This window comes from Zea mays, chromosome 2, assembly GCF_902167145.1.
Source record: "Zea mays cultivar B73 chromosome 2, Zm-B73-REFERENCE-NAM-5.0, whole genome shotgun sequence".
Classification (NCBI taxonomy): domain Eukaryota; kingdom Viridiplantae; phylum Streptophyta; class Magnoliopsida; order Poales; family Poaceae; genus Zea; species Zea mays.
This window is the reverse complement of record NC_050097.1, coordinates 117,466,148-117,477,260: the sequence shown is the minus strand read 5'-3', so window position 1 is coordinate 117,477,260 and position 11,113 is coordinate 117,466,148.

Here is an 11,113-nt window from a genome sequence, read left to right as displayed (position 1 = left end):
GAGTTCGCAATCCATCCATATCTCGCTAGGTAGTGTAATTTATTTGCTCTGTGACTGATTGGACATTTGATGGACGTTCTCTGTCTAGTCTTCAAGTCATTTCTGTCGACCATATTTTGCACTCCACTGGCTATATTTGGCTTCCCTCTAACTCTTGTTGATATCTCATTTTTGTCTTGAGGTATTCACTGCACGCCCTGCACGGATGTGACCGTTTGAAAAATATACTGATAATTCCTGGGCGTCCCCCCCCCCAATGGGTGTGGGCAAGAGATGGCTTGGTACGCTGAGTGTTTTAGCCTGGTTGCCTCTGAGTAGTAATGCGATGGGACGGCTAGTGTAATCATATCCTTTGCGCTGTTGACTGGAGTCCCAATGGGTGTAGTGTTGCATGAAACGGCGTCCGCCGCCTGACGTGTCTTCGGGTGGGTGGAAGTGCTTATTGAATGCCTTGCGACTGTTCAGTGACCGCGGTTAGAAGTGAGCGGTTGCCTTTCCCTTCTATAAATAACCCTTTTGCTTCTCTGGTTTCTTCGCATCTCTTCGTTGCTTCTTACTGCCTCTTCTCCTTCTTCTCTCCCAAAGCTCTCAACCATGGGCAAGAACAACAAGCGTAAGCGTGAGCCGACTCCTCCATCAGAGGAGTTTGGCGACTCGGAGTACTCGGAGGAGGAGTTCTCCTCCGAGCCCGAGGGGTCTCCGGCTCCCGTCTCTCCCCCGGCGTCGTCCGATGACTCGGACGACTCCCAGGGGATAGCCGCGGAGGTCTGGACATACATCCGGGCCGTCGAGCGCGCCGGGCTCGAAGGCTCGGATGAGTCGGAGTACTCCTCGGATGAGGAGGACTCGGACGGCGGCGAGGAGGGTGAAGACGACGACGACGACGACGACGACGATGACGACGACGGCGGCAGCAGTGGCGGGGGCGACGGCGACGGCAGAGGCGGCACCAAGGGTGGCAGCGGCGGCAGCGGAGACAGCACCAGGGGCAGCAGCAGGGGCAGCACCCGGGGCGGCGACGGCGGCAGGGGCAGGGCCAGTGGCTAGGTGCCACTGGTCTTTTTAGATTTTAGTATAGTTTAGTATATAATGTAGTAGTAATTAGTGTAATTTAGTAGTAGTAGTAGTATAATGTAGTTTAGTAGTAGTAGTAGTGTAGAGTAGGATTAGGGAAGTATCAACTCATAAAGAGTTGGTTTGTAACTTGTTAACTTCCCTTCAATGAAAGTTGTCGTTTATTTCCTCTTTTTGATGACTCTTCACTGGTTTTGCTAAATGTTGAATCGATTCTTTTGATGTAGTAGAAATAACGCCGAGCAGTTGTGAAGATTGACATCAGCGTTTTAGAAGTAACACTGAGCAATCGAACACAAGACCAGCACTTTAGAGGCAATGCCGAATGATAGAAGGTCGGCATCGGCATTTTGGAAATAATGCCAAGTGACAAAATACGGGGCCAGCATTTTAGAAATAACACCGAGTAATAGAATGCCGGCATCAGCATTTTTTTAGAAGTAATGCTGGGCGTGTGAACACGTGGTCGGCGTTTTAGAGGCAGCGCCGAGTGATTGAAGGTCGGCGTCGGCATTTTAGAAGCAATGCCGAGCGATTGAACACATGGTCGGCGTTTTAGAGACAGCGCCGAGTGATTGAAAGTCGGCGTCGGCATTTTAGAAGTAATGCCGAGCGATTGAACACGTGGTCGGCGTTTTAGAGGCAACGCCGAGTGATAGCAAGTCGGCGTCGGCATTTTAGAAGTAATGCCGAGCGATTGAACCCATGGTCTGCGTTTTAGAGGCAGCGCCGAGTGATTGAAGGTCGGCGTCGGCATTTTGGAAGTAATACCGAGCGATTGAACACGTGGTCGGCGTTTTAGAGGCAACGCCGAGTGATAGCCAGCTTCTTCAAGTTTCTTTGAGGAAAATGGCCGAGTGATGAGGTGGCACATCGGCTTCCTTGGAAATAACTGTTAGATATCCACGTGGCGTGCTGAGATTTCGGAGATGACTGGGCACTTTTTCAAAAGGTATCTGGCTCAAGAATATCCCTTAAGTGTCGCGCTTTCAGCCGCCTTTGCTTTCCGTGCCCTAGTTCTTGCATTTCCGCATCTGGATCTTCTCTGCCACTCGCCTCCCACTCTGTTTCGCTAGCGAGAAGCAAGAATGGCGCCCAAGAGGAAAACCGCGAACTCGTCTGCTGCAGTGATCCCCACCATCGATCCCAACAGTCAGTTACCCTTCGCAGGTAACCATATGTCTGTGATTTCTGAAGTTGAGCTTCTCCGCCTTGTTTCCGTCGGGGTTCTCCCTCCACGGGAACTCTGTTCTTGGCGTTCTTGCCATGGGACTACTGTCCCAACCGAAGATACCCACGAATCAGTGGTCTATACCCCTTTCCTTCTTCGCGGCCTCGGCCTTCCCATATCTCCTTTTTTCCGTGGCATCCTTGATTTTTATCATATCAACCTGACTCACCTGAACCCTAACTCCATTCTCCAAATCTCTATTTTCGTTCACCTTTGCGAAGCTTTTCTTGGCGTGCTGCCGCATTTTGGCTTATGGAAATATTTGTATCACTGCCGTCCTGGGATGGCCGGGGGGCAACATCAATTGGTCGGAGGTGCCAGTTTAGAGATGCGCCGGGGGCGGAAGACCGAGTATCTCGAGATACCCCTCAAGGATAGCATTAAAGGCTGGCGTCTGGAGTGGTTTATAGTGGACAATTATGGAAACTCTCTTCCTCCTCGTTCAGGGAGACAGGCAGACGTTCGCACTCCGAGTTGGACTGAATCACCCACGGACCAAGAAGTAGCCGAGGCGGGCATGTTGCTTACTGAGGTTGGATTACTGAAAGAGAGAGGTCTGACTGCCGAAGCTGTGGTCACAGATTTTGTTTTCAAAAACATTCAGCCGCTGAAGGACAGGGCCTATCCAGCATATCTTTACCGAGGGCTGGCTGACCCAACTCGAGTTACTAATAGGAGAATTCCTTCTGTTGATTTGGTGAGCCGACTCGAGATGATCCTTAGGGGTAAGGTTTCAAACGTTGGAGCTCCAGTGGCATACTCGGCTTGGAATCTGCCTTCTCCCAAAGATTTCACTCTTTTTGTGTCCAATCCGCCCGTGACAGATAGCAATTTGGGTCTTAGAGTTCGACCTTCTGCTGAAGATGTCCGTTCCTTAGTTGCTTCGCTCGGGGAGATACCTGATGATGAACGACAGATTTATTTTGAAGTGCCCCTGAACCCTAGTGACGCAGACATAAATGACATGCTCGATCTGCTAGCTGAGGATTCGTCTGATACTGTTCCTGATGGTACACTGGCAGTGGTGCCGCCTCCAGAGGTTGTTGCGACCTTGGATGTCTCGAAACCTGCCAATATTCGCCCGAGGCGTCCTAGCCGAACCAGTCAGCCCAAGCCTTCTGCTGATGATCAGAAAAGGAAAAGAAGACGCCTCCGGCGAGTGTCTAGCTTTGATGAGGACGCCAGCACCTTAGCTCCTACTGCTGAAGAAATGACTGCAACTGGTCTAGCTGACGTTGATCCCAATGGGTGTGCTCCGCCTGTTGCTGACCCTAATGAGGATGCTGTCTGCGCTGCTGCTGTGGAAGATGAGGAGGAAGAGGAAGAGAATGAAACTCCATTAACTCGGAAAAACAGTCGGCAGCTCGTCGCTAGCGGTGGTAGTAGTGGGGTTCCTTCTCCTGCCTTGTCTGCTCTTATTGGTCTGCAAGAACTGTCCATGACCAATTTTGATCAAGCTCTAGAGGATATGGTCCCTGAGAACTTGCTGTTGGAACCTGCAGACGTTGATGCAACAGAAATTTGCGCAGCCGTGCCAGATGCAGGGTTGAGGTCGTCCCGTGCCTCGTCGACCTTAGAGCACGATCTTGAGGGCCGGGATAATGACTTGGATCGTCCTGATCCTGTGGAAACAGCTGAAGGCCCGTCGACCTTAGAGGTGGTCACGGCGGAGAGCTTGGATCCTTTGAACAGTGCTGACATGTGCCCAGCCCCCGAGGGTGTCGCCGGGGAGGACTCAACTCAGGTGAGGAGTGTAGGCCACTACCCAGCCCCCGAGGGTGTTGCCGGGGGTGACCCGGCTCAAGTGGGTATTGCCAACCTTGACCCAGCCCCCGAGGGTGTCCGAGTGGGGTCTCCCTCCTGCGCTTCTATGGATGTTCATGTGGGTTCACCTCCACATTCTGGCGGCATGACGGTGGCTCGGACTTCGGATCAGGGGGTCGCTTTGGAGGGCAGCATCCCCACTGGTCTGAAGTTGAACTCTGCTGAATGTACTGAACTTGTTCCTGCTGGCCTACTACGAGCTGCTTCGGGTGGTGGTCTGATACCTGATTACCAGCTGATTTCTCCTGACCTGGGGATCTCTTCGTTCTTTTCCAACCTCCAGGTGCGGTGCCGTGCTTTAATTTGATCTCTATGTTGCATGAATTGCTGTCATTATACTCATCTGTTCTTCTCGTCAGGCTTTGGTGAATGGATTGGTCAGTCAACTGAAATCACAGGGTGCTTCTACCCCAGAAGTGGCATCATCTCTCGAGTGTTGGAATCCAGTGTTGCTTCGCCGTCGTGTGTCTGAGTTGGAGGCCATCAATGCTGGTCAGTGTCCTTTCTTCTTCTTCTTTGCTCTTGTCCGTAGGTTGTTTTACCTTCTGATCTCGTTTTGTTTGAATACTTCTTGATAGGGATGACTCGGCAGATCATAGTTCTTGAAGAAAAACATTCTCAAGATCAAGCCGAGATGACTCAACGATGTGCTGACTTCGAGGAGAAGTATTCTCAAAGTCAGATCGAGTTGAGTCAGGTCTCTGCGGCTTTGGATGACGCTAACGCTCTGAGCTCTTCTCTTCATGTTCAGCTTAACTCTGAGAAGGTAGTTTACGAACCTGTGCTTCGCCTTATCACGATCTTGGATTCTGAATGAGCTTGATTTTTGCTTGTAGGAAGAGAAACGTAGCCTTGCTGCTTCTCGCGACAACTTGGACAGACTGTACCGGGATTCCAGTAATTCGCTGACCATCTTGGAGAGGAGCCACCGCTTTACGATGGAGGAACTTGACAATCAGCGCCGTCAACTGCAAGAATCTTCGGACGAAGTGGCCCGCCTTACACAGTTGCTATCAGCAAAGGATGCTTCCATCAAGGAACTCCGAGCTTCCAAGAAAACCATTGCCCGGGAGTTGGAAACTGCTCAGCAGGCTGTTAAAGTTGCTGAAGAGGCTGCTGTCACTTTCAAAACTCAGCGCGATAAGGCCTTGGACAAGGCCATTCGGGCGGGACGAATTTTGATGAGAAGACCTGGCGTGGTTGTCCCCGAGGATATAAGAGCCGATGTGGTTGCTGCCCCTGATTCCTCGAATCGCCCTTCTTCGTCAGTCGTTCCTGAAAGAGACATTGGAAGATAAAGAAACAGTTCGCGTGCTCTGAGCGCGCAGTTAGCATGAGCGAGTATTTATTTAGAGGACATCAGCTTATCACTCGAATGTTATGATTTCTTTCTTATCGTATCAGAATTTATTAGTTTGCAAATTTGTGGTATGCTACATGATAATTATGAAGTCTGTTTGTGGGATATGGAGATCATCCCTTGAACTGCATAAGCGTGAGTATGCTATACTGGTTTAAACCATCAATTACTTTTAGCCGGTAACTTCCGTTAGTAGGGCATAGTGGTCACCCCGAGTTAAGTAAGCGTGAGCATGTTGCACCGCCTTAAGTCGTTGCCGACTTAAGCCGATTGCTCCGTTTGTAGGGCATAGTGGTCACCCCGAGTTAAGTAAGCGTGAGCATGTTGCACCGCCTTAAGTCGTTGCCGACTTAAGCCGATTGCTCCGTTTGTAGGGCATAGTGGTCACCCCGAGTTAAGTAAGCGTGAGCATGTTGCACCGCCTTAAGTCGTTGCCGACTTAAGCCGATTGCTCCGTTTGTAGGGCATAGTGGTCACCCCGAGTTAAGTAAGCGTGAGCATGTTGCACCGCCTTAAGTCGTTGCCGACTTAAGCCGATTGCTCCGTTTGTAGGGCATAGTGGTCACCCCGAGTTAAGTAAGAATGCAGGTCAATCATAAATGAATCAAGTATCTTTGAAATTTCTCTTTATTGATGACATATTTCCACTTTACAGAGTACATGGCCGCCCCGGCTGTTTTGAAGTACAGCTAGGGGTAAAACTTTCTGAGGTGTTCTATGTTCCAAGAGTTCCCGACTTCTGTACCATCCATCTGGGTGAGGCGATACGATCCGGGTCGAGTGACCTCTGCCACTATGAAGGGTCCTTCCCATAAGGGTGATAGCTTGTGTCGTCCCTCCCCCGTTAGAATTCGGCGGAGGACGAGGTCCCCTACTGAAAAGAACCTTTGCCGCACAGCCTTATCGTGATAGCGCCTTAGAGTCTGCTGGTATCGCGCTGACCGTATTACTGCATTCAGTCGTTCTTCCTCAAGTATATCAATATCTTCCAGCCTGGTGGCCTCAGCTTCCGCTATGCTTTCGAAAATCAATCTTGGCGCCCCAAACTTGAGATCAGCGGGTAGCACTGCTTCTGATCCATAGACCATGAAAAAAGGAGTGTTTCCATGCAGGGCCCGGCTAGGTTGAGTTCTCAAGCTCCAAACAACATAAGGCAATTCTCTTATCCATTTTCCTGCGAATTTTTCATTTTTATCAAAGACCCTCTTTCTGAGTGCCTCCAATATCATTCTGTTGGCTCGCTCAACCTGCCCATTGGCTCTCGGATGGGCTACAGATGCATACTTGATCTGAATGCTTTTCTGCTCGCAGAAGTCAAAGAATTCTGAGCTGGTAAAGTTGGATCCCAAGTCAGTGATGATACTGTTTGGTATCCCAAATCTGAATATTATGCTTTGTATGAATTCCACGGCTTTAGCAGAGGTTAAAGAGGCAATGGGCTGAAACTCTATCCATTTAGTGAACTTGTCAATTGCCACCAATACATGGGTGTATCCTCCTTGAGCTTTCTTGAAAGGTCCAATCATATCCAATCCCCAGCATGCAAAAGGCCAAGTTACTGGTATGGTTTGTAGTTGCTGTGCTGGCAGGTGCTGTTGTTTTGACAGGTACTGGCAAGCTTCGCATCTCTGAACTAGCTCGGCTGCATCATTCTTTGCTGTCGGCCAATAGAATCCCGACCTGAAAACCTTCCCAACTAATGTTCTGGATGCTGCATGTATTCCGCACTGCCCTGCATGGACTTCCTCCAGAAGTTGCTTCCCGGTGGACGGGAGAACGCACTTCATGAGGACGCCTGACGCGCCCCTCCGATATAATACCTCCCCAATGAGTGTGTAGTGAGCTGATTGTCTGGCAATGCGCTCTGCTGAGTTCTTGTCATCTGGCTCTTCTTCATTCTTTATATACTTAATAATCGGTTGCCTCCAGTCATCAGAGTCTGGCTCGGGTTGGTCTATGATGTTGCACTCTTCCCTTTGATCCATCGAGATGCTCGGCTGAAGGATTTCTTGCACGAAGACCCCGGGCGGGACTTGAGTTCGACCAGATCCGAGCTTTGACAGTATATCAGCCGCCGTGTTCCGATCTCTTTCTATATGATGAAACTCCAGACCTTCGAATTTATCTTCTAGCTTTCGGACGGCGGCGCAGTATCTCCCCATTGAATCATTTGAACAATCCCATTCCTTGTTTATCTGACTGACGACTACCAGAGAATCCCCATATACCATCAGTCTCTTGACACCCAGTGATATGGCGATGTTTAATCCGTGTATCAAAGCTTCATACTCGGCTGCGTTGTTAGAGGCTGGGAATAGCAATTGGAGAGCGTACTTGAGGTGTTCGCCTCCTGGTGCAGTGAAGAGAATTCCTGCTCCTGCTCCCTGCAGCTTCAGCGAGCCATCAAAATACATTCGCCATACTTCTGCGGTTTCTGGATTATCCGGCACTTGCTGTTCTGTCCATTCTGATACGAAGTCGACCAGTGCTTGAGTTTTGATGGCAGTGCGAGGTCGGAACTCGATATCGTGGGACCCCAACTCGCAAGCCCACTTGGCTATTCGGCCAATGGCTTCCTTGTTGTGAAGAATGTCCCCTATTGGAAAACCAGTAACTACTATGACTTTGTGGTCGTCAAAGTAGTGACGCAACTTGCGGGCAGTTAGAAGTACTGCATATAATAGCTTCTGAACTTGAGGATACTTTTTCTTCGATGGGCCTAGAACCTCACTGATGAAATAGACGGGGTGTTGAACCGGGTAGGCATGCCCTTCTTCCACTCGCTCGACTACCAACGCAGTGCTTACCACGTGAGTCGTGCAAGAGATATATAACAGCAGATCTTCAGCCGGCTGAGTCGGCGTAGCTCGCCGGGGCGGTTTCAATACTGGCGGTGTTGTCAGGAATTTCTTCAGTGCGTCTAGAGCTTCTTGTGCCTCTGAAGTCCATTGAAACTTATCCACCTTTTTCAGCAGTTTATAAAATGGCAGACCTTTTTCTCCCAGTCTGGATATGAATCTGCTCAGGGCTGCCATACATCCGGTGAGTCGCTGAACCTTCTTCTGTGACCGAGGAGCTTCCATCTTCATGATAGCTTCGATCTTATCTGGATTAGCTTCAATTCCCCGGTGGCTGACAATAAATCCGAGTAACTTCCCTGCTGGTACTCCGAAGACACATTTTTCAGGATTGAGCTTCCATCTATATCTTCTCAAACTGTTGAAAATCAGCTGTAAGTCTTCGATGAAGTTTTCTGGATTCTCCGTTTTGATCACCACATCGTCCACGTAAGCTTCCACACGCTTGCCCCAGTGATCGGCTAAGCATGTTTGAATAGCTCTCTAATAAGTCGCTCCAGCGTTTTTGAGGCCAAACGGCATGGAGGTATAACAGAAAGCACCGAATGGGGTGATAAATGCCGTTTTTTTCCTCGTCTTCTTTTGCCAAACTGATCTGATGATACCCGGAATAGCAATCTAAGAAAGACAGCATCGAACATCCAGCGGTGGAATCCACCACTTGATCTATCCTTGGGAGCCCGAAGGGATCCTTCGGACAGTGTTTGTTGAGATCGGTATAGTCGACGCACATGCGCCAATCCACTTTATTCTTTTTGAGTACAAGAACAGGGTTGGCTAACCACTCGGGGTGTGATACTTCTCTAATAAATCCGGCCGTGACCAAGCGAGCTAACTCGGCACGAATGGCCTCTCTCTTGTCGGGCGTGAAACGACGCAGCTTTTGCCGGATTGGCCTCGCCTGGGGATAGACCTTCAATTTGTGCTCGGCCAGTTCTCTTGGGACTCCCGGCATATCCGCAGGTTGCCATGCGAATACGTCTCGGTTATCTTGCAGGAACTGGACGAGCGCGCTTTCCTATTTGTCACTCAAACTGGAGCTGATGATGGCCGTCTTGCGCTCATCAGCGAAACCCAGGTTGATCCGCTTGGTGTCTTCAGTCGGCCGCATAGAGGTCGCGGCCTGAGCTTCGTTTGCCGGCACGGCGAGGTCTTCGTCAGGCTTAGAGTTCGCCGGTGTAGAAGAAATCGCTGATGGCTTGGTGGTGAGGGCTGCCTGGATGGCCACTCGGAAACACTCTGCGGCGCCTTGGAAGTCGGCGCGTACAGTTATGATTCCTCGTGGTCCTGGCATCTTCAGTATCATGTACGTGTAGTGTGGAATGGCCATGAACTTGGCCAGCCCTGGCCTCCCAACGATGGCGTTGTACCCGCAGTCGAAGTTCGCCACCTCGAACCTCAGGAACTCGGTTCTGTAATTATCCGGAGTCCCGAAGGTGACCGGCATGTAGATGTGGCCCAGCGGATACTCCCCTTCCGTCGGCACGATGCCGAAGAAAGGAGTGTCTGACTCGTGGAGCTCTTTGAGGTGAACCCCCAAGCCTTGAAGTGTGCGGGGGAAGGTGATGTTGATGCTGCTCCCCCCGTCCACTAGTACTTTCTTCACCTGGCTCTCTCGGATCACCGGATCGACGAGGAGCGGGTATTTGCCTGGGTGGTCGAAGTTGAGCCATTGATCCTCCCGAGTGAACGTGATTGGGTGCTCCGACCACCGGTACGGGGCGGGAGGGCCGGTGGTCGCTACCAGTATCTGGCGGTCGTTGAGCTTTTGTTGTCTCTTGCTCTCCTGCGACCCATGCCCGCCGAAGATGACGTTGACCTCCCTGTCAACGCGCGGGAAAGCTCCGCCTCCCCCTTCCTCCGGCTGATGGGGTTGTCGTGGTTCGTCTGGTCCTCCCCTCGGAGGAGGAGGTGGTAGAGGTTGGAAGGGTCGGCCATGCCCGACGGAGTGCTTGAAGTCCCGGCAGTTGCGGAGAGTGTGGCGCATATCCTTGTGGTACGGGCACTGGGCGTCGAGGATGTCGTCCAGCGTGCGTTCGCCTCCACGAGGTCCTCCTCGGGCGCGAGAGGCGGGTGGTCCGGCGGCGTGTACCTCTTCGCGAGGCCTCTTCTCCCAGCGCTTGTCGGACGGCTGGTTCGCGTCGCGTCGTGGTGCCGCTGGTACGGGTTTTGTTCCTCCGATGAGGTCCTGGGCCCGCTCGTCAGCGGTGATGTAGAGGTCGGCTTCCCGGAACAGCTCCTCGGAGGTGGTTGGCGCCTTTTGTAGTATGGTTCGGACGAAAGCCGAGTCATTAGATCCTCTGTAGAAGTCCTCGATCACGGCCGCCTCCGTGACCTCGGGGATGCGGTTTCTCATGGTCTGGAACCTTTTAAGGTATGACCGGAGAGTCTCATCTCCCCGGCGCTTGATGGATTTGAGGTCCCATGGTTGCGCCGGCTTGTCGGAGAGAGACTGGAAGTTGGCGGTGAAACGTCGGCTGAAGTCTCTCCAGTCGTCGATGCAGTGTCGGGGTAGATGCCGTAGCCACTGCAGTGCGTCTTGCCCGAGGACAATGGGCAGATACGCAGTCATGACGTCCTCAGATGCCCCGGCAGCCCTAGCGGCGGTGGTGTAGACGGCTAACCAGCCCCCTGGGTCCTGCTTAGGTTCATATTTGTCGACGTTGGATACCTTGAAGTTTGGAGGCCATTGGATGGCCCTAAGGCGCGGAGTAAGAGCAGATACTCCGCACGTGTCCTCCTGTCGTCGAGGATGGCGCCTGTCCC